Genomic DNA, 26,385 nt, shown 5'->3' with positions numbered 1-26,385 from the left:
CAAAGAGCACCATCTTTCAATTTGACACTGTACATTGCTCAACATCATTTCAGAATATTCTGGTCCGCTCTGACATTCACAAGTACAATTACACAGCATGAAACAAAACAGCTTCAGAACCATCTGCCCCTACTGACCCATTTCTTTATATTCAAGTGCAATTATCCTTAATCGCTCATACTGAAGGGGAATGCCTACGCGTAGAAAAATGAGCACAAATCTGGAAAATACACTTTTTTGGAACACCAATTAAAAGGCGAAGAATTAACTAAAAAACAAAAAGTCTTTCAACTCATTATTTATACTAAGCCAGCAACCTAATCATAATGTCTTTTAATATGTCAGTGCAATACATGAAATCGATAGAGGGAAGGGTGGAGGAGGCAATTTCACTACCAATATTCTAGTGACGGCCTGAACCAAGTGATCTCCAGGCAATTATATTTATTTAAACCAGAGACTAAATTACTAAGGCACCAAGGGGTGGATCCCAACATCTACAGGCTGAGGCACAGGGGAATTATCCACAATTGACAATTAATATTTTTTCCAAGTTTGTGCAACTGACAAACCAATCCTTTCAATGTACCAACAGGATGTCTCAAGGGGTTTTAATTTATGTGAAAGGGCCATTCCACTATATCATGGGGCTCAAACTCAAATTAGCTTCCCTTAAACTCATCAACACATTCCACTTTATTTCCTCTCAAAGTGCCAACTGCAGTTGAAAATAAATTATCTGCTTTCTTTCCCCAAGAATACAGCTTACATGATAGAGAGCTACACTTATCCGCCATGAATAAATGGCAGTACAAAGACCAGCTGAGTACCAAATGACACAGGTGGACAAAGGTCATCACAGTAAACTGGTTTTGCATTCGCCTCTGGCTTATGTATGAGCATATGGCAGCCTCTTTCTGGCTAGTTATGTTGTAACGGATAAAGAAAAAACTCACGTATATATAATATACACTACTAAAACGCAGATCTTGTATATATTTATATATATAAATATATCCGTATGTATCTATGCATTTCTGTGATTTCACCAAAATGGTAAACCATAGCACCACAATTTTTGCGCCACCTTAATCATCACTCTCGCAGCAACTCTTTATAACAACTTTAATTTAAATCGGTCTTATATTTTTTAAGTTACAGACATTTTAAAGTTCAAAAATCTCCTTTCTAAACACCCTTTTCCAAAGGCTGATGTGCGTATGACGTCACCATATGGCACGCACGGACTCTCTCTTCACTCGCACAAACAAGATGGATGCCGTTAGCGGAGCCATCCGCCCGCAATCAGGGGCTCCCCTCTCTCCCCCACAACCGCTGCAAGTAATCCCAACTCGGCTAGGCCACAGCTGCCGCCGCAATGCCCAATAGTCCGCCGCTCCGGGAGAGTTAGAGTGGGGGGGACGGGGAGGGTGGGAGGACGAGGGAGAGTGCGACTGGGGAGGGGGGACAGCGGGGGAGGGGGGTTGGTGGTGGGGGGGGAAGAGAGAGTGGGGGAGAAAGTGGGGGTGGGGGAGAGTAAGAGTGGGGCTGGGGGAGGAGAGAATGGGGGGGGGGGGGGGGGGGAAATGGGCCCCATCTAGTCTACCTTAAAACTCAACTGGATACTGGGATGCCTTTTTGACCGTAAACTGTAATTGTATATAAAATGCAGTGATTACTTTGTGGAATTTACACAACTACATTCTCTTCATCATCCCCAAGTCCCCCTGCCCCCTCATAACTCAACTGTTCCTGGGCCTCAGTTTCTCTCAAGGCAAAGCATTCAACAAGTACAGACAATGAAGCTTTCTTGGAAACTTCAATCCTTCCTGTTTTCTGCCTGATACCTACCAGAAATATTCGAGTACTAAAACGTATGCAGCCTTGACTCATTCACACAATATTAAAACTCACTCACCCACTTCAAGAAATGTCATAAATATCATTTAATGTTGTCCTTGAACCAACCCAATAAAACAAATGGAAACTAGATTAATACAGACAAAAATATCAGTACCCGTCATATGCAGTAGTCAACATTCCTGTTGCTGAATAGAAATCATTTAAAAAAAATCATACATTGAAAACTTACTTTCATATCATCAACTGTTTCATATGAAAAGTATATTTTAGAAGCTTCAAGCTTAAAATATAGTAAATGTCAAATTCATATCTATCAAACAATACTATGACACAAATCACATGATACCCAATGTTCATATTATAAACTATGACATGAATACATACGCATGTAGGATGCTTTTTTAACCATTTCTAAAATAAGCTGTGCAAATCTTAAGTGCCGAAGGAACTCAGTGGGTCAGGCAACTGATGCTACCTGACCCACTGAAGTCATTTATTCACAAAAAGCTGGAGTAACTCAGCAGGTCAGGCAGCATCTCAGGAGAGAAGGAATGGGTGACATTTCGGGTCAAGGCCCTTCTTCAGACTGATGTCAGGGGGGCGGGACAAAGGAAGGATATAGGTGGAGACAGGAAGATAGAGGGAGAACTGGGAAGGGGGAGGGGAAGAGAGGGACAGAGGAACTATCTAAAGTTGGAGAAGTCAACGTTCATACCGCTGGGCTGCAAACTGCCCAGGCGAAATATGAGGTGCTATTCCTCCAATTTCCGGTGGGCCTCACTATGGCACTGGAGGAGGCCCATGACAGAAAGGTCAGACTGGGAGTGGGAGGGGGAGTTGAAGTGCTCAGCCACCGGGAGATCAGGTTGGTTAAGGCGGACTGAGCGAAGGTGATGAGCGAAACGATCGCCGAGCCTGCGTTTGGTTTCGCCGATGTAAAGGAGTTGACATCTAGAGCAGCAGATGCAATAGATGAGCATCTGCAGTTATTTTCTTACACTACCTGACCCACTGAATTCCTCCAGAACTTTGTGTATTGCTCAAGACGCTAGCATCTTGTCATCTTGTCAATAGCGTGTCACCCTGGCAATATTTTTTTGTGGGAAAATAAGCCAACAAACTACAATTTCAGGAACTAAGACGGAGCAATGTTAAGTTACCACAATGAAGTATTTGGCTTAAATTCTGCAGAAAATTGAAATTTCACATTTGACATTTGCCAGTCTGATCAAACGTCTCTTCACACACTTAAATCAAGTCGGCGAATAGGTTAACAGACGAACATTTTAAAACTCAAATTAAGTAATTTTAGTGCAATGATTCATTACAATTGAAATGCAAGCAATCTAAAAAATCTGAATCTATTTCTTAAAACTAAAAAAAATGCATGCATTTCTAATTGATTACACCACTCGATAGATACCAAACTCCCCCCAAAAAGGTGGAGAGTTCTTTTGCAAGTGGCGCTAAATTTGAAAAGCCCACACCAATTTATTAACTTAAAATTCACTATTTCTTCTCATTTAATGTTACGTTCTTCTTTTCTGAGTTTAGAGATATAGCCTGGAAATAGGCTCTTTGACCCACCGAGTACACACCAACCATCGATCACCTGTACTCTAGTTCTAGATTATTCCACGTTTGCATCCTACACACTAGGGGAAATTTACAGAAGCCAATTAACCTACAAACCCTTTCTCTTCATACTGATATGGCCTTATGCCATTCAGCAATGTTTAAAAAAAACAATTCCTTCCTTAAACTGCATGCAATGTTTTCCAGTACAAAGGCAAATCAAGGTCTTTAGAACAGAGTGGTGACTGGTAATGTTCTCATCAACTTCCTTTAAAATGCAAGGGTAGAAACCATCAGGCCTTGGGGATATGTCTTTTTTTTGCACCAACAAAGTTTTGCCCCTTATTCAGTAATAGATTCTATGGGCTACCAGTCATTCTTTACTATTGAGAACACAGGTGCAACCTAGCTATTCAACACGTCTACCATTTTACTATTTATCTATTCTCGAGTATAGAAGGAAAAAGAAAGCAATGGAAATACATCACATAGCCCTACATCTGCATCAGGTGTTTATTTAGGCCTACAATTAAAGATGAAATGACTGAACGCCTTTAAGTAGTTTCAACTAAACAGACATCCAGATCAGATTTGGAGAGGATAAGGCATGCATAAAACGAATAAAATTTTGAAGAACTGTCTAAAGTACGAGACAGTGGCAGAACAACAAATGTTTATGGAACTTAAAAGGAATTCCAAAAGACATTAGATAAAGTTCTTTATACGAGTCAACTTATTTAAGTTAAAGTCCTTTTAATGGTGTACAGGAAAAATAACTGCAGATGCTGGTTTAAATCGACGGTAGACACAAAATGCTGGAGTAACTCAGCGGGTCTGGAGAGAAGGAATGGGTGACGTTTCGGGTCGAGATCCTTCTTCAGACTGAAGATATTTATGAACGGATTAAAATATCATGGATAGGTACAAAGAAAAAACAGTAAAGAGCAATGATGATAAGAGTTACACTACAGCAATGCAAAACCTAAGTTTAATGATTCATTCAGGTGACCACAGAGGATACAATTGGCCTTGGGAAGTATGCAATATAGATTTATCAGACACCTGGACTCTTAAGAGTTAAATTATGAAGAGATTAAAAAGATTATTGTTTAATATCCAGGTATTAAGAGAAACTGTCGACATGGATGAAAGGACAACATGCCCTTCGGGCAAGAGTGAAACTCAGAAATACTCGTACTGAAAGGTGGCAGTAGCTTGGAATTTTATAATGGAAATTTATACATGGTCAATTATTACATTTAAATCTGAGGCTGGAAGGTGGGCTATAGTTATACAAATTTCTGATTAGGATTATCTAGACCAGTGTTCAGAAAAAATCATAGGTAGTCGATTTAGAGGCAATGCTAGGAACAGCTCTTCACAATAGTAGTAGAATAAATCAAACATTCTCTCCAGGTTGCCATAAATGTATAATTTCACACTTAGTAACTTTGGTGAAAAAGATTAATGTAAGTATTATGGAACCATGTCAGATAGAGTGAAGAGATCAACCACAATCCAATTGGAGGGCAGAGCAAACTCATGGGACCAACTAGTTAGGAACTGAGGGGGAATGACTAGGTTGATATGGTCAGAGATAACAAAGACTCCTTAGTTTAAATAATAGCGTACACTGTACATCTCTCTAACCATTCAAGTTTTCTTCAAAACAATTTGCCAGTTATTTTCATCAACAGTTGCGGCACCGCGATTTGGGGACTCACAACTATCCTTCATATGCTGCAGCAAGTTTAAGTTTCTAAATCTGCTGCAACCCTGGTAGAGCACCCTAAAGGATTTCCCCCAAAATCATGTTACGCAGATAGCAAGATGAATGCTTAAGGAACAATCTAACACAAACTAATGGAAACTTATCGGTTTAAAGGTATGTTTAAGAAGGTAGACTCAAAATAGATTTTGAAATCTGCAGACATTACAAATAGAAGCAGGGAGCTCAATGCTTGCCAATAGACGATGAAATAGTATTTTAGGCAGTATCAGGTATGCAACAGGTCCAACAGCTGAGTTTAGATTGGTGCATGGGGAAATGCTGATCAAGTACATCCGTCTGGTCAGCTGAAGTTGCTTCAAATATTGGCAAGACAACTATGCTTTCACAAAAATTCTAATAACCCATTTTCCAATTATTGTAATTTATGGGGTTGTGGATGTCACTGGAAAAGCTAACATTTATTGCTAATTCCAAAATTTCCTCAGTGATTTGACAAGCCTTTTGAATTAAGTGTTCACCCTATTTCTGTTTCTGGAGTCACAAGAGAGACCAGATGCAAGGACAAAATTTCCTTCCCCAAAAGTATGGAATTCAATCAATCTGCAAAGGGTTCAATTTATCTTTGTGCTGTGGAGTTTGCTTTTCAACATGGGTGAAAGTACTGGCTGTTACCTGTTTTTCCAGTCAAGACCACCAACTGCTCTAGACACCTTATAGAAAATGCTCCATTTTATTATCCTTCCTAAAAAGAAATATATTTTGAAGACAACACAGATTCATGGTCACTATTACTAGCTTTTTGTTCCAATTTAGCTCAATTTTAATTCAGCCTCCCAAGGATGGGATTTAAACTGTTTCCAGACCACAAGTCCTGGTGTCAATTACTAGCTCACCAACTTAAATACTCGAATAAGGAATTACTTAAGATTTGGTTTTGGAAAACAAGTGCATTGTGATAGATCAATAATTTAATTTTACACAATTTGCAAGAAATGGCAAATTTGAAATTTTAGAGAAATTACATTTCCCCATAGAAGTTTTGAATAAACTTGCCTATTACTCCAACAATCACCTTTTAAACATATTTTCTTCATTCTACTTCAAGATGATTGTAATGCAGAAACTGAACATAGCAACATTTAATGTGAACTGACATATATCAATATGATATGTAATTCACCAAGTTATAAAACAACCAAATCTCTGATGTAGTATCAGATATTGACATTGTCTTAATACTTGCTCTGATCCATGTAGAGAAATTGGAATGAACTTGTCAGGCGAAATACTGCTAAATTTTGCAAATGATAGCATCAGGCGTTGTCAAAGAATAAACAATCCTTGCAAGAAGCACAGGGGGGCATTGAGTATAAGAGTAAGGAAGTCATATAGCAACTTTCAGTAGGCTGAATTTGTATGCAGTTCTTGTCACCCCAGGTGTTGCCTGCATTCGAGGGTATTAGCTAGCTACTAGACCAAGTGGACCTTTTGGGCCCAAACCTCTCCTGCATTGGTGCAGCACCCTCTCCTCCCCAATCCCCCCTTCCCATTCCATCCCTCTCAACCTCCTTTATCTCCCCCCTCCTCCTCCTCCTACCCCCCCTCCCTAGGAGATAGATTTAAACTTTAAAATATGAATGACTTTAAAATATAATACTGATTTCAATGAAACCTTCCATTAGCACCAATGGTGCTACAATTGTTGGGCTATAGTGTACTGTTTTGGCTGCATTTCAGCAACAAACAAACAAATTAGAGTGTTAGTATATAGATAGATAGATAAGGAGAGTTTAGACAAACGTAGATTGTTTCCTCTGGAATGGAGGTTGAGGGGAGACCCGACCAAAGAATATAAAATTATGAGTGTCATCGATATGGTAAACAGACAGAACCTTTTTCTCCCAGGGTGGAAATGTCAAAGACTAGAAGGCATGGCTTTAAGGTCAGGAGTACTAGTTATGGAGGCAGATCAGATTGTGGCATTTAAGAGGCTTTAAGATGGGCACATGGATATGCATGGAATGGAAGGATATGGATCAAATTCAGGCAGAGGAGTTTAACTTGCCATCACGTCGGACAAGACATTGTGAGCCAAAGGGCCTGTTCTTCTGCTGTACTGTTCTGTGTTCTATATGCATTTTAATGGTAAACTGTTATTTAGTGGTAAATAAGATAGGATTCAGTTTATGTTAATATCAATTTCACTTTATTCCAAATCTATAAAAGTACAAAATTTCCCTCTTATTTGTTGAAGTCATAAACGTAATAAAACATACACGGCTTTGGAAATGAACACTGGTACAATAATTTTTTTTAAATAGGGCAAAGAGATGGAGCAGCTTTAGCAACGCAAAAGGCAAACCTCAAATGTCGGCAACATTTAGCTTAAAGATACTGCGCGGAAACAGGCCCTTCGGCCCATCCGAATCTGTACCAACCAGTGATCCCCACACACTAACCTACACACTGGGGACAATTTACATTTACACCAAGCCAATTAAACTACATACCTGTACGTCTTTGGAGTTTGGGAGGAAACCAAAGATCTTCAAGAAAACCCACGCAGTCATGGGGAGAACGTACAAACTCTGTACAGACAGCACCAGTAGTTAGGATCGAACCCGGGTCTCCAACGCTGCAAGGCAGCAACTCTACCGCTGCACCACAGTGCTGTGGGAGGAAAACGAATATCTCGGAGAAAACCCACACAGGTCACGGGAAGAAACTACAAACCTCTCTCAAACATATGAGAAAACACCTTTCTGTTCTAATCTACCTGAACAAAGCAGGATTTTTTTTGCTAATTAAGTGTTTCAGACCCAATTATCTCCCTACCAAATTTCCTTTGTTCTCTTTGCACTTTCGGCCCTGTAAGCAAGAACAGGCTAACCAGTAATTTAGACATTCATTGTCCCTGAGAATTGCCTGGTCATAGCTTCTGCCTCTAAAACCTAGTGGTAGGCATTCACCTTTAAAAAAACAGACATGGTATTTTCAACTTGTGTCAATCCTTAATATTTGTAAAATTAAATTTATAAAATGTCACGGCCTTCAATTTACTTAAAAGGATGTTGAACCATAGATGGAAATGGAGACTAAAGTTCAATTCAAAACACCTGCTGCCGCATGGGTGCCGAGGTCAGGCATCTATCTATATGCTAAAACTCTCATTTGTTTGTTCCTGAACTACAGCCAAAACGGCACACAATAGCGCGACAATTTTAGGCCCACCTTACACACCGTCGTCCCTTTGGTGCTAATGGAAGAAGTTTCATTGAAATCAGTGTTATATTTTTAAAGTTATTCACATTTTAAAGTTTAAATCTATCTCCTAGGGAGGGAGGGGGAAGGAGGGAGGATAAGGGGGGGGGTTGAGGGGGATGGAGTGGGGGGAGGGGAAGCGGGAGGGAGGATGGGGAGAGGAGGGAGGGTGTGGGGAGGGAGAGGGGAGGAGAGGGTGCTGCACCAAAGCAGGAGAGGTTTGGGCCCAAAAGGTCCACTTGGTCTAGTTTTAAGTTAAAGATGGAAAATGGTACTAGTTGGCTAATGGAAGCAAGGATAGAATGCAGTTGCAGCTCTTGCACACCAGGCAAAACGTGTAGATTGATTTTGGTGTAAGATAAAGATGAGCTCAAGTAAGCTGCTGAGATATTAGAGCAAGCAGAATTTATTTTCAAACGTGTCTTTTAAGAAATGTTTTTTATTTACATATTTTCTTTTTGTTCACGATACAACAGTTTTTAGTACCTCCACAAAGCTCGATGAAATATAAAGCAATAAATTCATTAACTAATTCCTCATTATAGAATATATCACTCAGCTTTTAGAATCAGGAAATATACAGCATAAAAAAAGGCTACTTAGTCAATCAGGTTTGTATATTAAGAAATTACATAGTCATGTACTTTACAAAATACAATGCCCTGCCCACCCAAATGATTAAACATGGATATCTATCATATTCATATTTCATATTGCCTTACAGTATTCAGCCTATCAAGTTTATGCTTACACTCAGAATCTCATCAATTCTATTCCCACGCATCAATATAACTTGACTATTAATTTGCCTACCATCCACCAAGGATAATTTACAGCAGCTAATTAATCCATCGACCAGCATGTCTGTTAGATAGGAAAGTAAACCAGAACACTTGGGGAAGTAACTTAGGTGACAAAGTACCAGGTAGAATATAGCACCGACAGCACTGGGCTCAAGATCAAAAATAGGCAGCAGAATTAACTGCTGCACCTCTGTGCTGCCCTATTCTTGGGTGAATTCAATAGGTTATGGTAATAAATTCCACTGCAAACAGCATAAGCAAGCAGTCACTGGACGTACAGTTAACATCCAAGGAGGCCAACAATGGCTCATCAGATTAGAAAATCTCCATAGCATCTCATCAGTTCTCCTGATAGTAATCAATTCCAGTTAACACTTTACAGAACAAAACTGGTTACAGAAACCAAAGTGCAATCAAACAGATGCAAAGTAAGAGTAAGGTCAGTTTAGCGGACACCACAAACAGAAAATGATGAAAGTGCAAGGGAGGACAAAAGCAGAGAAGAAAATATTTCTAAATTGGAAGCAGCAGAGGATTAAAGTTATTTACACGAGTTACTTGGTTCTTTCCTTGCCTTGGGAAAGCAGCCAACATAATCAAGGGCTACTCACACCCACCAGTCATCCTCTCTTTTCCCCTATCCCATCAGGCAAGAGGTACAAAAGCTTGAAAGCACGTACCACCAGATTCAAGAATAGCTTCTAACAGACTACTCGTACGCTAAAGATGTATCTTCCAGACAACCTCGTGGCACCCCTTGAAATTTTTATTTCAAATCTGCACACTTTGTTTGTGTAGTCTCCTTTCCCATTTTGCACTACCTGTTGTACGGATAAATTGCCTGGATAGCACCCAAAACAAATATTTTCACTGTGTCTCAGTACACATGACAATAGTTAAACATTTTAAACTGAATATCACCTATTGATTATAAGCACCTTTTAATACACAAGTTTGCTACATTAAACAGCATGGAGGAAATCCTGTTTTTCAAGTTAATGACAAATAAGATACCCAGATCATCTTGCACCAACTAGCCACTATAAAAAAAATTGGACTGGGACAGTCATTGCAATGTTTCATACTTTTAAAGGTTGAAGTTTTGAAATTTGCATTTGAATAAGTATACTGGATTTACTATCCTGAAGGTGGCAGTATAAATGGACATATTATGCTGATACTCATTTGGGTTTTCTGCAATGAAAAGAGCTACGCAGCACTTTAATATGTTTGGCAAGAACTAAGTCTTCATCCCCAATTTTCCCCTATTCTTCAGTCCTTTCCTAGGATGTTAATACAATTTAGAGACAATGGACAGGCCAAACTAAAGCCACGAAGCTAACCTTTGGCATCATGATTAAAAAACAATGAAGAAACAGCAAAAAACTGTCCTTCAAAAACAGCAACTGAAGACTGTAATCAAGCATATCACAGTACCTTTCGGAAAGGAATCAAGAATGAATTGAAGGAAAAATTGAGATGAATACACATTTAGTTCTTGCCAACCATTTTAATGAGCTTTGTACGTCTCTTTATTCCAAAGAGCCCAAACACGCATTGTGAAAATCAGCACAATATGTCCATTTATACTGCCACCTTCAGGGTAGTAAATCCAGCATACACATTCAGATGTAAATTTCAAAGCCTTAACCCGCAAGAGAAATAAATTATTACCAATATTGCTGACCCAATCCAAGTAAATTCAGATTGAACCTTCCTGTAAAATGTCACGATCAGCACTTTCTGAATTAGCGCAATTGCAATTAATTCATACTTTGGGGAAATTTTCTGCTGTTGGGTCACATACCTGAATATAAACGTGGTACATGTTTATTTTCCACAATTAACCTTTCTGGTGGCAGAAGCACCAAATAAGACCGTTCATATTTTCATTATTTAACAATATTCCTAATTTATCCTTTTCTGCAACAAACATTCTAGAAACTGTCTGTCCCATATATTTTTATTAAAATTAAAATACACAATTACCTTTAAGGCTTTCTACATTTTCTCACATCTTCAAATTTAAATTATCCATTACGCCATGTGCTCCTGCTGCTACACAGCCATATTTTTCACAACTTGGTACAAAATTTGTCTAAGATCAAGAAAGTAATCATATTCAGACACCCAAGTTTGAGAAATAAATGGTGCCAAAATTCTTACATTAGATCACATCCAATAACTTGGAGGCGTATTTCCAGATATCAATGCAGGAACAGTACCAAGCTTGCTAGTATTGCTACCTCTCACCCTTCCCAATGTCGAATGACCTGCTACTTCCAATGTTTAAAGTGGGAATTATTTGTTAAATGGTGGGGGACTAAATCCCAAATTGGGATACAATAATATCTTGCGTTAAATAATACTAAGTATAAAACAAAGCTCAACTTCACTAACTTTCAACACAAACCATTTATTTAGACACCTGGTTGAAGCGGGAATAGTCGAGAGTAGGGAGGAGCTGTCACCTGCCTCCAATAAATGGCTTGTTTAAACTACAAAATATTAAAACCTTTCTTAGTGTTGTAGTGCTTAGTGGGATCTAGTGGTTTAATAAAAATTAAATTAAAAAATATATTTAATAGTTATTTGACAAATCCCACTTCCCAGCTTTTTCCATATCACTGTAAACTACTTCACATCATCTTCATCCAGGTACGCAAGTCTGAGAATTATTGGTTCAACCAGTGAATGGAGTAATAGTTACACCACACATGTCAAAACCACTCTCGCTAACTTACTGACCTCTCAGCCAAGGGATACTGTTCCAAACAACCTGTCTGGTTAATCTTTCCTCATGGTCTTGTATTCCACATCATAAACAAAGCACAAGGTACGGCCCAACCCACCCAAGCCTATTGCAGACTGAGGGCTCCAGTTGGGCACCTGGCTCCAGGTTTAATAACAGCAGTCTTAAACCTCTTGACAGTCTCATTAAGCTGAAACCACATCCACCAAAATTGTCCCTAGGTTTCAGAGTTTGCACAAGACTTTGATAACTTGTACAGGGATGCAGGTTCAGGAGGAGTTCACACAACTGATAACAAATGGACCAAAGACAATCCAATGCAAGGACCTGCAGAAGCATCTCCTGGGCAAAGCAAACAATGTACTTACCAATTCAGGATAAAGAATATTTCTGTAGAAGTATCACCAGAGCAGGGGTCTGCCCAAAGGATTGTTCAGGGGGGAGAATGCTGCAAGTAGCAAACTACAAAACAAAGATTGTATCCTATCACTGATGAATGAGGTAGCAAAGACATCCAATTTGCATCTATTAGTAGCAAAATAAACAATATCAAAAATTATGATCACTTGATTAATATACAAATTATATGAATATTAGCATAGTTTTAAACAGATTAAGGAGAAAAGAGGTGAAAGGGTTAAGTGGAAAGAAGCATAATTTCTTCAACAATGTCATCAGAACATTATTCAAAGGATAGGGACTGGGCCCTATTTGGAATGGAGAAACATCATAATTGCAATGATTCAGTTACTCTGGTTCAGTCTTGAATTGGGTTGGGTTGTGGAATGGAGAGCACAGGACCACAAAGAAATCCTGAGAAGATAGTATTAACATTTTTGAACAAATGAAACAATTGGCTGAACAATTTCCCCAACCAAGAACATGATGGAAATCAACAATAAAAACAGACGAGAGACCTAAATAATTTAAAAAACAGAAATAAACTAAATAAACAGAAGGGCCAATTGGAGAATGTGCCCCCACCCCCCCAAAAAAAATCATTTGTCACACAATGGGAGGCAGGGTGGCACCCTTACACACTAGAGATCCAGGTTCAATGCTATTTGTATGGAGTTTGTATGTTCCCCCTGTAACTGGGTGTTTTTTTCCAGGTACTCCAGTTTTCTCCCACATCCCAGATGTGCAGGTTTGAGGGTTAATCAGCTTCTGTCAATGGTCCCTAGTGTGTAGGATAGAAGAGGTGCATGGGTGATTGCTGGTTGGTGTGGACTCAGTGTGCCAAATGGCTGCTTCCGTGCTGTATCTTTGTACTTAAAGTATAAGGAATAAACTGAATTGCAAGCACAAATTCACACAAAGCAGACGGATTCTGACAGCTACACCTGGGACTGTAAAAAGTCGATCATGAGCAAGGTTCAAATATAAAGTCCACAGGAAATAAAGTCCATGGTTATAAAGTCCACAGGATAAAAGGAAAACAGTTGGGGCCGGGTGCCTGTAAAGACAGCTCGTCAGAATTTCATTGTTCTGGTCCTGGTACATATAACAATTATACACTCTTGACTCTCAAGTTACTTCGACAATGATAGATGACATTTTAAGCAATATACAGAAAATGAAGACCATGGGTAGAATGGATCTAGAAATTAGACAAGCACATAGCTCAGGATAGTTAATAATTGAGATAAGCAGACCAACTTATCTCTGAAAGACAGTGAATTTCAGGAGTGTGCTGCAGTTTCCTGCAACAATATGCTGTAGAATCATACAACAGAGTAGTCACAATGCATCTTGGACTGTAATGAGCCATATTTTGTTAACACAACCATTTCGCTAATAGAGACAATGGGAATGTCTTTTTTAAAGAATCTCTAAACCTTTACAAAGATTCAATATTTGGGTTTGGTCGACTTCATGGGAAAGGTACCAGCAAATTTACTTGCAGGCAAAAACCAAGAGTAGATACAGAACCAGCTTGTGCCAAAACTGACAAATGCTCAACATACCATAATTGAAGAGATAGAGAAAATACAGGGCTAAATTTTGTTAAAATACTGGTGATCGGGAAATATATCAACAGGAATCGAAATGGAGACCAAAGACTAGAAAAATGACTGGAAAGAAACGTGCAAAACTCAAATACCAAAATGTTTACCAAAGCAAAGGGGCGACTCACTCTTTGGACCTACAATAAATGAAATAAGGAAATGACAAAAATGTTGAATAATAGGTTTGATTCATCACTTACAGCAAAAGGAAGAGAACAGCACCACAGACATTGAAAAATACTGAAAAAGGAACTGTGATTCATCAAAAGTCAATAAAGGGACTGAATGGTTAATACTCAATGGCATAGACTTTCATCCTAGCATTTTAAGATGGGCAAGAACATCGCAAATGTAAATTGTCAAGATGATTTTGATTCAACAAGACTGGTCAATTCAGAACTATTAAGAGAGGAGAGAAGGGAAAATATTGAGGAACAGGGAGAACATAAAAACGCCGTAGACAGCACCTGTAGTCAGGATCGAACCCGGGTCTCCGACGCTGCAAGGCAGCAACTCTACCACAGAGCCACCGTGCCGCTCCGATTACTTGATGTAATATTTATTACCAAACCCCTTAATTTTCAGTTGATCAGAGAGGCTCATGAAGTCTCTGGATGTAATATACATAGATTTCCAGAAGGCCTTCAGGAACCCAAATTTAAAACTTATGCCATGCGGACACATTATTGAACATATCTGCACAAAGAATGGAATTGCAATCAGAATTTGGAATTGTTAATCAACTTCCTACAAATCCTAGTTGCCTACATGGCACTCTATTTTGAGTCAATCACTAATTTTAGATCAGAAAATTGTGATAGTTAGGAGGAAGTGATTCAATTGCCTCCTGTTCCAAGGTTCAGACAAGATGAGGGTCGAAATCCTTCTTCAGTCTGAAGGGTCACGACCCGAAATGTCACCCATTCCCTCTCCCTGCCTGACTCGCTGAGTTACTCCAGCATTTTGTGTCTACCTTCAATTTAAACCAGCATCTGCAGTTTTTTTCCTTCAGACAAGAAGAGTTTGATTCAAGAATCTATCATTAACTACTTGATTATATCTCCATTAGATATCAACACCATCTTTAAGAGTGCACAAAAAAATCCCTAAATGTACCAAATTCAGGTCTAGTCATTTTCTATTGTATTTCAAATTCCAACCAACCAAAACATTGAAGATCAATGTGCCATAAAGACTGCACATATAAACACCGGTGCCAGTTATACTGCACAAATCTTAAATAATCCTGCATTAAAGTATCTATTTTTACTTTTACCAATTAAAACACAAACACATCTCCAGTATAACTGAAAACCCACTTAAAGTATTCCCAAAAACAATTCACACTTCTAAAAAGCATTTAAAAAATAAAAGTGATCCCAAGTCCATCACAAGTCCTGAAAAATCAATGGTAGCAAGTGGAAGCAAAAGACACCATCTTTCCCCAACTTAAGGCGACACAAAACATTTTATCACCAATGAAGCACAATCATTGTTGTAATCGAGGAAATGCAATGATCAATGTGTGAACAGTAAGCTCCAGCAAACACCAATGTGATAATGACAAGACAATCTATTTTAGTGATGTTGATTGAAGGATAATTATTGGTTAGGATACAAAGGACAACTTCCTGCTCTTCAATGTAGTACCATGTGGTCATTTGCATCCAGTTGAGAAAGCAGATGTGGCTTGGTTGCCCATCTCAACTAAAATTCCACGTTGCCAACTGTGCTGCATTCCCCTAATATATTACTAGTATCATCCTACATTGTTGTGCTTCGATCTTTGGAGCAGAGATTGAACTCAAACTGACTCGGACGGGAATGTCTACAAATAAGCCACAGCCAAAGTTGACTTCAGGAGCAAAAGGAAATCAAGTGGAATTGGCAGAGCTTGTAACAAACAATTGCTGCAGCAGAAATCAAATGGAGTAAAATTAAGGGGGGGGGGTGGCTAAATAATAGTACACTGTGATTTTGAGAGGGGACAACAACATTACAACTGAATTAACTGAAAGTGATCCAGTAAAATTCTTAATGAGACATGATCCTGCAAAGCTTTTAGGAGAACGTAGTAATGGAGCAAGCTACAAGTATGCATAACTTCCCAAGTGGCAAAACAAAAAAGTGAATAGACACAAAAAAGGTCATAGACTTAGTAAGATTTGATACTCAACTCAAAGTTTAACAGGACATAAAATGGATTCTGTCAAATTCAACTACAGGGACCAGCCAAGGATGTGGAACTTGGGCATTGAGCAAAATGAAGACAATTCTTCCACATTCGGTTATATTTATCAACCAGACAACATAATAGCCAGCTGTGGAATTAGGTCACAACAGCAACATTGGACTATATACAACAGGCACTTGTAAAAGTTAAGGTGTCTTTGGTTATTCAAATGATACAAGCATTGCAGGCATGGCCAGCAATTACTGTTCATCCCTTATTGCTTAAAAAAAAGCATGGCAAGTCACCTCCATGAAAGGTAAAAGTACACCCACATGGCCGTTTTGTTGGGACTTTAATCTTGGTCCTGTGCTAACGTGCCTGCGTATTTCCCATGCTCTTAACAGCTTCTCTTTCTACCCAGTAATGGTCACTGACATGGATGGGTGTTGAAAAAGAACTTAACAAGTAATGCATCTTAAAGAAAGCACTCATTGCAGCCAGTGGCAGAGAGGATGGAGAATGAGATACGGGGTACCTAACAAGCAAGACCTGGTCTGAATGGCATTTAGCATAGTATAATTGGAGCTGTATTCCTCCTGCAAAGAGATGAACATTCAATCCAACTCCCACCTTGTACCATGTGTGTTGGATGGGCTTGGATAGTCAGGTTGTGCATCACATGCCCCAGAATAACCACCTTCTGACTTATTGCTGTCAGGATGGAGAAAAGGAGGAGAAACTAAGAATGACAAGAATATGGTCATCTGTTTGAAGACTGCAATGGGCAAGGTTAACAAGCATAGAAAAAGTGTTAGCATAAGTGTTTGGAAACTCCCTATTTGTTATATCAATTCCAAATTCTTAAGTATTATAATTTACATAGAAACACTAAATGCACGATAAAGCAAATTTGTAGATCAAGTTTAGGAAAATCATTGACATGCATTGACTGGTGTCAGGATGCTAAGTTTACTATATTGACATGAAGGAATGGGCGATGTTACGGGTCGAGATCCTTCCGAAACATCACCCATTCCCTTCTCTCCAGAGATGCTGCCTGTCCCGTTGAGTTACTCCAGCATTTTGTCTACCTTCAATTTAAACCAGCATCTGCAGTTCTTTCCTACATATATTGACATGAAGATTGTTTAGTGCAAAGATGCAATGAACTGAAATATTTAAGTGCTCCATTAATTACTTCAGTATTAACCATAATGCTTAACTGCTTTTTGTGATACACAGAAATAATCACTGTCATCCATAAAGTATTATGTGGAGAGCCAATCCATTGAGAACCTTTGTATGTTAAGAGATTGTGTTTTTTTTTAAAAATTGACATTCTCCATGTCCACTACGTTTGTTTTAAGGTAATATATATATATATATATAGTAAATAACATTATTGGATGTAAAGATAGGGTAGACAGTCATAACCTTTCCCCCCCCACAATGGAAGCATCAAATACTAGAGGCCAGAGCTTTAAGTTGAGAGGGGCAAAGTTTAAGGAGACTGTGCGGGGCAGGGGTTTTTTTCCCTAAAAGGCAGCATTGAGTGCCTGGAATGCATTGCCGGGGTAATGGTAGAAGCAGATACGATAGTGGCATTTAAGAAAATTTTGGAAGGGACTTGGATATGCAGGGAATGGAGGGATATGGATTATGTGCACGAAGGTAAGAGTTGCTCTTGGCATCATGTTTGGCACTGACATTGTGGACCAGTGTGTCTGTTTTGTGCTGGATTGCATAATATAATTATGTGCATTTCCTAACTAGCAGAAAAGCACAATTTAGATATTTCTGTAAAGGTAAAATATGAATTGTGTTATAAAACACCTACCTCATTCAGATCAACAAGTTACTCTAAAGTCATGATCATACAAGAATTCAATAGGCACAATCGGAGCACAAAATTGTTCTACAAAGTATTCGATACGATATAACTTTATTCGTCCCCAGAGGGAAATTGGTTTTCCAACAGTCATAACACACAAGGTATACGAAAACTTGAAATTAAGTGAAAACAAAAAGAAAAATAAAGATAATCAGAATAATAGCAAGTTCTAAATTAAGACGTCATTCTGAAGGTTCAAAGCAGAAATTTGTGGACATCTAGGACAGTGGTGCATGTTCGGTTGAGCGGTGCTGTCGCTAGGTTTGAAAGTCATGCCAGTATTTACATGGTCTCTCTGTGACTACATGCGTTTCAGAGGTGTTCCAGTTTCTTCCAGCATTAAGGCACATTGGTTGGTAGATTAATTGCCTACTGTAAACCACCTCAATGTAAGTAAATGTTCAGCGAATCCAGAGTTGATGGACATCCAAGTGAGAATGGGTTCCAGGGTGACAAATGAGGGAATGGGACTTACGACTGAGACATCAGATGCTAAGGGCTGAACAGCCTACTTAGTGAGAAATAAATATAAATCTGAAGTCTAAACTTTCCAGATTTGTAACCCAAACTTGGATGAAATTTAAATTCTAGATTTTCTTTACCTTCTACTTTTAATTTTCAGAATCCACAAGACAGCCAACAATAGTTCACTTTATCTTAAAATCAGAAAGCAATACACTCTCCGAAGTACCTTTACTTGATTAGGTTCTCCAATATTTGAATTTTATTTGAATTCAGCGCATTCTGCAACTGATTAACATGGTCAGTAAGTGCATAAGTGTCGTCACCAAGATTATTTTTAGTTCAAAAGCAAATTGGAATAACTTCATAAAGTAGCTTTATACTCCAGTTTTAATCCACGTTAACACAAACATATAGATCAGATATGCCAACATTTCTACTCTACACAAATAATCCACCCCCAACCATTTTTCCGAATGTATTCCTTCCTGTCACATCTATCCATTTCGCTGACTTCTTCTGTGCAACCTTGAAGTGAAGATCATAAAAGAGAAGTTTGAATGGTGAAGTAAGACGACCTTATCTTCTTCTTTCAGCCTATACCTAAATCATTCCCATTCACATTTCTGAAACATCAGCCATAATAGCACACCCACCTCAGAAAATTATGCATCTGCTCTTCTTCGGAAACACGAGCTCTAAACCCGCGACACTGCAATATAATCCAAACCAAGTCCGCAACATGTCAAAGGCTAGGTCTTCTGAATGAGATTAAATCGAAGGTCCATGTGCTCACCAGTTGAAATAAAGATTCCAGAGCACTACTGCGAAGAGCAGTAAGAACTACTTACTCTCAAATCAACTGCACAAAATCAGTTTCACTGTTCATTATGACATTGTTATTTATGAGAGATTGGTGTGTGCAAAACAACACTTTCTATATCACAATGTTTACTGCACTTGGTAAAAGTACAGTATTACTATTTAATGCTACGATATCCCATGACTCTGAATGGCACTACACAAATAAGACTTTCAGCATAAAAAAAAGAAAATAATTTGAGATTTTACACAGGTATAAAATAGTACGATTCATTACAAAGAAAAATGCAACAATGAATCCTCTTTTTCTGGTTCTGATGCTTCAAGAGTAATGCAGATTGACCAATGCATCAATAACATCAGTCATAAACTGGTTAACAAAAATGTCACATGCAAGCCATGTAAACTATAATCGACCCAAATATAATCCATTAACCCATACAAATCTTTAATAACTCCTTAAACCATGCTTGCCTGTTGCCTGGATCCCTCAATCTCAGTTTAAATCTTGGTCTTGATGGAAACAGCAGGACTTTGGGATAGATTATTTCAGTTGATTACAAAGTTTTTGCATAAACAAAAAATACATAATCAAATCTCCTGTAACAGGTAACATTTTAACGGTGCTTTAACTTTAATACCCAGCACGAATAATACAAAACTCTAAATAGAATGGGTATTTCAAAGTCTTTTGGGAAATTAGTCATTAAATTCATTTCTTAAAGACTATGTTTCTAATTTGACATCTATTTAAAATGTATCTTGTCAATTGGAAAATTTTAACCAAGGTTTATACACAGCTAACAAAAATGGACTTAAAAGTTCCCAAACCTTCATACCACACCAGAAGACTGAAATCAAATTCTAAATGTAGATCACTAATAAATGACAAACATTGCTCACTTAATACTTCACAAACACTAAGGACTTTTATAAAGGGCCAGTCAGTGCCTGTAACTAATACAATCCTTGTAGTATCACTTTTAAACACGAAAGCTTTTCAGAAAGTTTAATATTTTATATTATATATCAACATCCAATTTAGCATTTGGTAACTTATTCTAGCAAAGTATGACCCATGATTTACCAAGATTTAATACAACAGTTTCCAAATCTGTTATGGATAGATACAACATTCACAGCGAATCATTTGCAGATTACTTAAAGTAATTTATGATACAGGTTTCTACAAATCCAACACTATGCTACATATCTATATTTCTAAATATAGAGTACAAACTTGACATACCAAGTGATTAGCAAGACAAAAACATTTTCAAATCTTAAATCTAGGCATTGTCTACAAAAAATCTAAAAGGTTTTAATTAAAAAACTTCAAACTACAAACATTCCCTATCAGGACCACTAAATATTGAGGATTTTCCACATAAAACATAAATGGCTGCTCACGCTCATTCTTTAGACCCATGGATCCATCCAGTTGTCAGATAATAAATTCCACTTGGTCAAGTTTATCTAACCCAGCATTACGATTAAAGTCAATTTCCACTCCGATTTCACAATTCCTATATTACAATATTCTCAACTTCCATAGATGGAAGCGAGGCACCTACAGCTTCGCACGGTAGCTAGTTAGGCAGGTAGATTTCTCCAAGAATGCCACTCATTCAATATGTTAACAGACTATTTCCAATTCACAAAGTCACTTTCATAAAACAAAGGATTATGTTTTTTTTAATTCGCTGGTTATTACACCGCTAAGAGAAAAATGACGCCCCCTCCCAAAAATATCATCCAGTCTTAAATTCACCAGGACGGTGGGGGCTTGACGGAGCCTATGGACGGGATAGCTTCAGTCTTTCTTATAATTACTGTCAATGACCGGAGTCAAATTAAGCTGCCATCTTAGGTTAAGAGCGATTCTTTGTGTACAGCCTGTCCAGAGAGAAAACGCTGACCAAACAAACGACTGGAGAGCTCCCAATCTCCTCATGGTAAAAAGTTAGCTTACTGTGAAAGCTATGGGAATAGTTTGATAAATCATTTAACATAGTGGATGAAAAAAATCTGAAAGCTAACCTGCAAGTTTTTGTATTTTTTTTAAAGTCTGCGCGCATGTCTGTGCCCCCCCGCCCCGAACAAAGAGGTTTTACAATGTGTGAATGTGTGTGTCCTTGCCGCCGAAGACAACGACAAACATGGATGATTAAGCCTTGATGATTGTGAAATGTTGTGCCAGTGCTCGAGTGCCCAGTGGGATCTACCCCTCCCCTTACAATCCCTATTGCCCCCTTCCTCTTGATTTTTCTCCTCCTCACGCTTTCACAAATGCACGTGTTTTCAGTTCTCCTGAACTCAGTTTTGAAATATACACAAACACACGCGCACACTGGAGGATTTTAAAATAAACAATCGGCTTATATCAAATGAATGAATGAAAAAAGTCCATCTACAGTTTCACGCCTGGCTTAGGCTTTACAGTAGCGCAAAGTGTCTTTCAATCCCAGCACACCGACAACACACACTCGATTATGTTGCTAAAGACCCGAGGTCTTCTTTCAGACCACATTCTTCTTCAGACAAATCACAGGCTGGTCCAAGAGACAGCAACAACCAGGACTGAAACCGACCACAAAGAGAAGCGCCTTTTTAATCTCAGCCTTTTGGTGGTTGTTACTCAAATACGACTGGCAAAGGAAACAGTAACGGAAACATTAAACACGCAGTTTGAGCTTGAAGTTGAACAGTTCACTCTCCACCAAAAAAAAAGCTAGAATTATTTTTAAAGCCTCTTCCCACCTTATCACAGCGCTGCCAAGCCCCATTATCTCGCAGTCTCTGGCCCTCTCGGTGGCCAGCGTCTCCCCCACCCCCGACCTTCAGTGGCGGCAGCGGTGAGTATGTGTGAGAAACTAGTTCAAACCATTCGCGTCCACTACGGTGACCTGTGGGAACCACGAGCGCCCAAACCACACACACACACACAGCGAGAGAAAGAGAGAGAAACTTAAACTAACCCCACAATCAGAGCACACAGAACATGACGGGACACCGACACTCAGTCATTACAAGAGAGGGACAGTAAACTCACTGCTGGCTGTGATGAGGACAGCGCTGCTCTATTAATGAAATGTTAATGGCTGCTTTTGCCAGCGGCAACGCACTCTCTCCAGTAGTGGTAGTTAGTAATCTCGCTGACCGCCTGCCCCCACCTCCTCCTCCCCGTCCTTTCATGTTTATTTACAGTCAAATTTCCTCTAACTCGACCCAACCGCCGACTCTCACACACTTTCCGTACTTACTTTGTTGGTGTTCCTTTTTTTTTAAACAAAAAATTAAATTGTTTCTCCACTCTTCTTTCGCTCGTGCCTTTTTTTTTAATGAAATCGTTAATTAAAATTGTTTTTATTTTTTTTTCAAGCAGTTTATTATAGTCTTTTCCCCAGCGGCGCTTCACTCGTGTTTTATAGTTGTGATAATCTTCTCGCTCGCCGCCTGTCCTCACTCACTCACTCCTTTGTGTTATTTCTCTCTCACTAGAAGTTGGAGCCCCGGCTTCCCCCGCGCGTTCTCGCCGCTCTTCTCCTCCTCCTCCGCCTCTTCTTCTCCCCCGCAACGCGCTCCACGCTCTGCGTGCGCGCCCCCGACGCCACGTTCACGTGCTCAACGCCGTCGCGTCAACGAATTTTATTTGCATATTTCTCTCCCGCCTTCCGATTGGACGGACGTCAACGCAACCCCATCCCCCCACCCCAACACGCGGCCGCCAACGGGGAAAAACGGCCCGAGACTAAACTAATTCAAACGTCAAAGGTTTGGACTTTTAACGGTTCTGCTCACCCGCCCAATGTGGAAAGTGCTTTCACTTCTTTCCAACCGAGCTTGAGACTTTTTTTTACAAAAATCTTTCGGGCTCTTCAAAGGAGGAGGAGACAAAATAGAAATGTGTAGGAACTGTAGATGCTGGTTTACACCGGATTGCCACAAAAAATACTGGAGTAACTCTCAGCGGGACAGGCAGCATCTCTGGAGGGAAGGAATGGGCGACGTTTCGGGTTTTCGACTTTTCTTCAGACGCGAGTCACTCCAGCATTTATGTCTATATATCTTTGGTGTAACCCAGCATCTGCAGTTCCCTCCTAAACATTTCGTCGCCCATTCTTTCTCTCCACAAAATAGAAATGTGTCCTGTGCGACGTTTGTCGACGGGGCGGATGGTCGGTGAGGTGATGGGCGGGCAGATGATTAGTTCATGAAGCGAAAGGAGGGCGGATGGTTAGTGAGGGCGGACGGTGAGTAAGGTGTAGGGCGGGCGGATGGTCAGTGAGGTGAAGGGAGGGCGGACGGTGTGCGAGGGGAAGGGCGGGCGGATGGTCAGTGAGGTGAAGGGAGGGCGAACGGTGTGCGAGGGTAAGGGCGGGCGGCGGTGTGTGCGGGGAAGGATGAGCTGAAGGGAGCCCCCGAGGGCTCTGAGCCAATCGGCCCTGACGTATGTCCACGCGCGCACCAAGGGCCCGGATCTGCCCCCGTACCCGTGATGTTACGTAGATGAGTGCGAGGGGATCCTGAGGTGCGGCCCTCGCTTGCGTGTTACGCAAACCATCCGGGCGTCCATTACCGCCTGCCTCACCCCCGCGCTTACGCGAAACAACAACAAAAACAGCACAACAGTGCCATCAAGGTCGCGCATGTCGCCTTCTCTTCTTTTTTAAACACAAAAATCCGGGTTGTGTTTAAAAGCACTCCCACTTTGTGTTGTGTAACCATTATTGTTTGTTTCGGCTACCGACTGACGCAAGTGAACAATAAAATGGATCCGCTTCCCCCCACACCCCACCGTCGTTCCGCACAGGGAGCCGGAGGCGCGCCTTGTGCGGTGCCGCCACCACCCCTCTTCAACATCACCCTCCTCAGCTACACTTTAATCCGAGCTGGTTGATTTATGTGCGCGCAGTCAAGTGCGTTTGAATTAAACTACGAGTTGAATGTGCAAGGCAAAAAAAGTGTTGTCTTTCTCGACAGATGCGGAGCACTCCTGCTGCCGCTTTCTCCCCAGGACAGTCCTACAACAAGAGACGCGGCATCCGTTTTAAATCCACCTTTTTAAAAATTTGACGTAAGTTAACGTGGCACAAGGTGCAATAACCTTCGTGTAGCAGGTGCATGGTACGCCTTGGGGCAGCCATTTCCAAATGTGCGCAGTACAAAATATTCTTAAACTACACTCGCTTCTATTTACAGACTAAGCAATATTTTTTTCGGCTACTATAATTTATAAGTAGGATTTTGTAAACTTGCGCTTAAGATAACATAACTAATCAAATTTAAGTAGAAAGTTACGGTAAATGTTTAACTATTCAAACAGCTTCTGTGGAGAAAAAAAAATTAGTTTCGAGAAGAATGATATTCACAAAAATCATCCAGCCAAAATGTTATCCTGAGTCCGTCCGTCACAATTGCTGCCGCACTGTTTAGTATTTTCGGGTTTTATTTCTGACTTTCAAACGCTGCGGTATATTTGATGTTTTTTTTAAACTTTATCAAAACTGCTGTAGAATCAATGTATTTTGGTGAAAATGTGTGTATGATCATGTAAATTAAATTTCCAAAACTAATAAGCTTTATATCTTTTTTATTTAGCTTTGTGATAATATTTACATGAATAAGTGGATGAGGCAGATGAATGGGCAGTTGGAGAAACTGTACAGATGGGAGGGCAAAAGATTTCTGAACATTGAGAGCAATGTGTGAAACCTTGCCCTTGGTTGATGGCATCCCACATTTTATTCTGATGCATTAGGACTGTTTCTGGAATAAGTATATCCAGAACACTTGTATGGGGTTATACATCAGCAGAACTGGGACCAACATACTCTTGGTGGAATTTGCTAGTCTTATTGGCCAAGATCTAATTTAGCATACCAGTGGATGGGAATCCCAAAGGGAATTCTGATAGGACGGAAAAAAGAGGGAATTAACCTACAAGTGAACATTGATTTCTCCAATTATAGGTAACTGACCTACAGTTAGGACATCAGATTTATAGGAATATGGTGGATGGCAAATTCATGGGATGATTTGGTGCTCGTCAAAAGAGGACCAAGAAAGGCAAGAGAGAATATGAGTTAAAAAGTCAAGAAAGATAAAAAAGTCATTTAAATTTGCTATAGCTGAGTATTGAGGGAAAGAAAAAACAAAGATAAGATAAAGTATAAGAAAATAACTGCAGATGCTGGTACAAATCGATTTATTCACAAAATGCTGGAGTAACTCAGCAGGTCAGGCAGCATCTCGGGAGAGAAGGAATGGGTGACGTTTCGGGTCGAGACCCTTCTTCAGACTGATGTCGGGGGTGGGACAAAGGAAGGATATAGGTGGAGACAGGAAGATAGAGGGAGATCTGGGAAGGAGGAGGGGAAGGGAGGGACAGAGGAGCTATCTGAAGTTGGAGAAGTCGACGTTCATACCACCGGGCTGCAAACTGCCCAGGCGAAATATGAGGTGCTGCTCCTCCAATTTCCGGCGGGCCTTACTATGGCACTGGAGGAGGCCCATTCCCAGTCTGACCTTTCTGTCATGGGCCTCCTCCAGTGCCATAGTGAGGCCCGCCGGAAATTGGAGGAGCAGCACCTCATATTTCGCCTGGGCAGTTTGCAGCCCGGTGGTATGAACGTCGACTTCTCCAACTTCAGATAGCTCCTCTGTCCCTTCCTTCCCCTCCTCCTTCCATGATCTCCCTCTATCTTCCTGTCTCCACCTATATCCTTCCTTTGTCCCACCCCCGATATCAGTCTGAAGAAGGGTCTCGACCCGAAACGTCACCCATTCCTTCTCTCCCGAGATGCTGCCTGACCTGCAAAGATAAGAAAAATGTGGTTACCCTGCAAACTGACAGCAGAAAGAAAATTAGAGTGGAATTTAGCAAGTACTTTGTGTACTTGCTATAAAGCATGAAAAACTTCCACAATTATATGAGAACAAAGGGCCTGATAAGAATGGGGAATTGAAGGAAAGAAATATGTGAGGAAAAAAGAGGTTGGTGTCAGAAGCTGATGAAATCTAGTGAGAAATTTTGAACGGT

General features: G+C 39.9%; 1 protein-coding gene across 1 annotated transcript in view; it reads right to left on the bottom strand.

Annotated features, from left to right (window-relative positions):
• The window catches only part of chd7 (chromodomain helicase DNA binding protein 7), a 191,466-nt gene extending 168,595 nt beyond the window's left edge, over positions 1 to 22,871 (bottom strand). Inside the window, exons 1-2 of the mRNA XM_078397437.1 lie at positions 22,607 to 22,871; positions 12,355 to 12,448 (exon numbers count right to left, since the gene is read on the bottom strand). The gene's annotated coding sequence lies outside the window, so the exon portion shown is untranslated. The remainder of the gene's footprint in view (positions 1 to 12,354; positions 12,449 to 22,606) is intronic.
• Between the last annotated feature and the right edge of the window lie 3,514 nt (positions 22,872 to 26,385).

The sequence above is a fragment of the Rhinoraja longicauda genome, chromosome 4 (assembly GCF_053455715.1).
Source record: "Rhinoraja longicauda isolate Sanriku21f chromosome 4, sRhiLon1.1, whole genome shotgun sequence".
Lineage (NCBI taxonomy): Eukaryota > Metazoa > Chordata > Chondrichthyes > Rajiformes > Arhynchobatidae > Rhinoraja > Rhinoraja longicauda.
The sequence above is the reverse complement of the archived record's forward strand: the minus strand, read 5'-3'. Positions and strand labels throughout refer to the sequence as shown.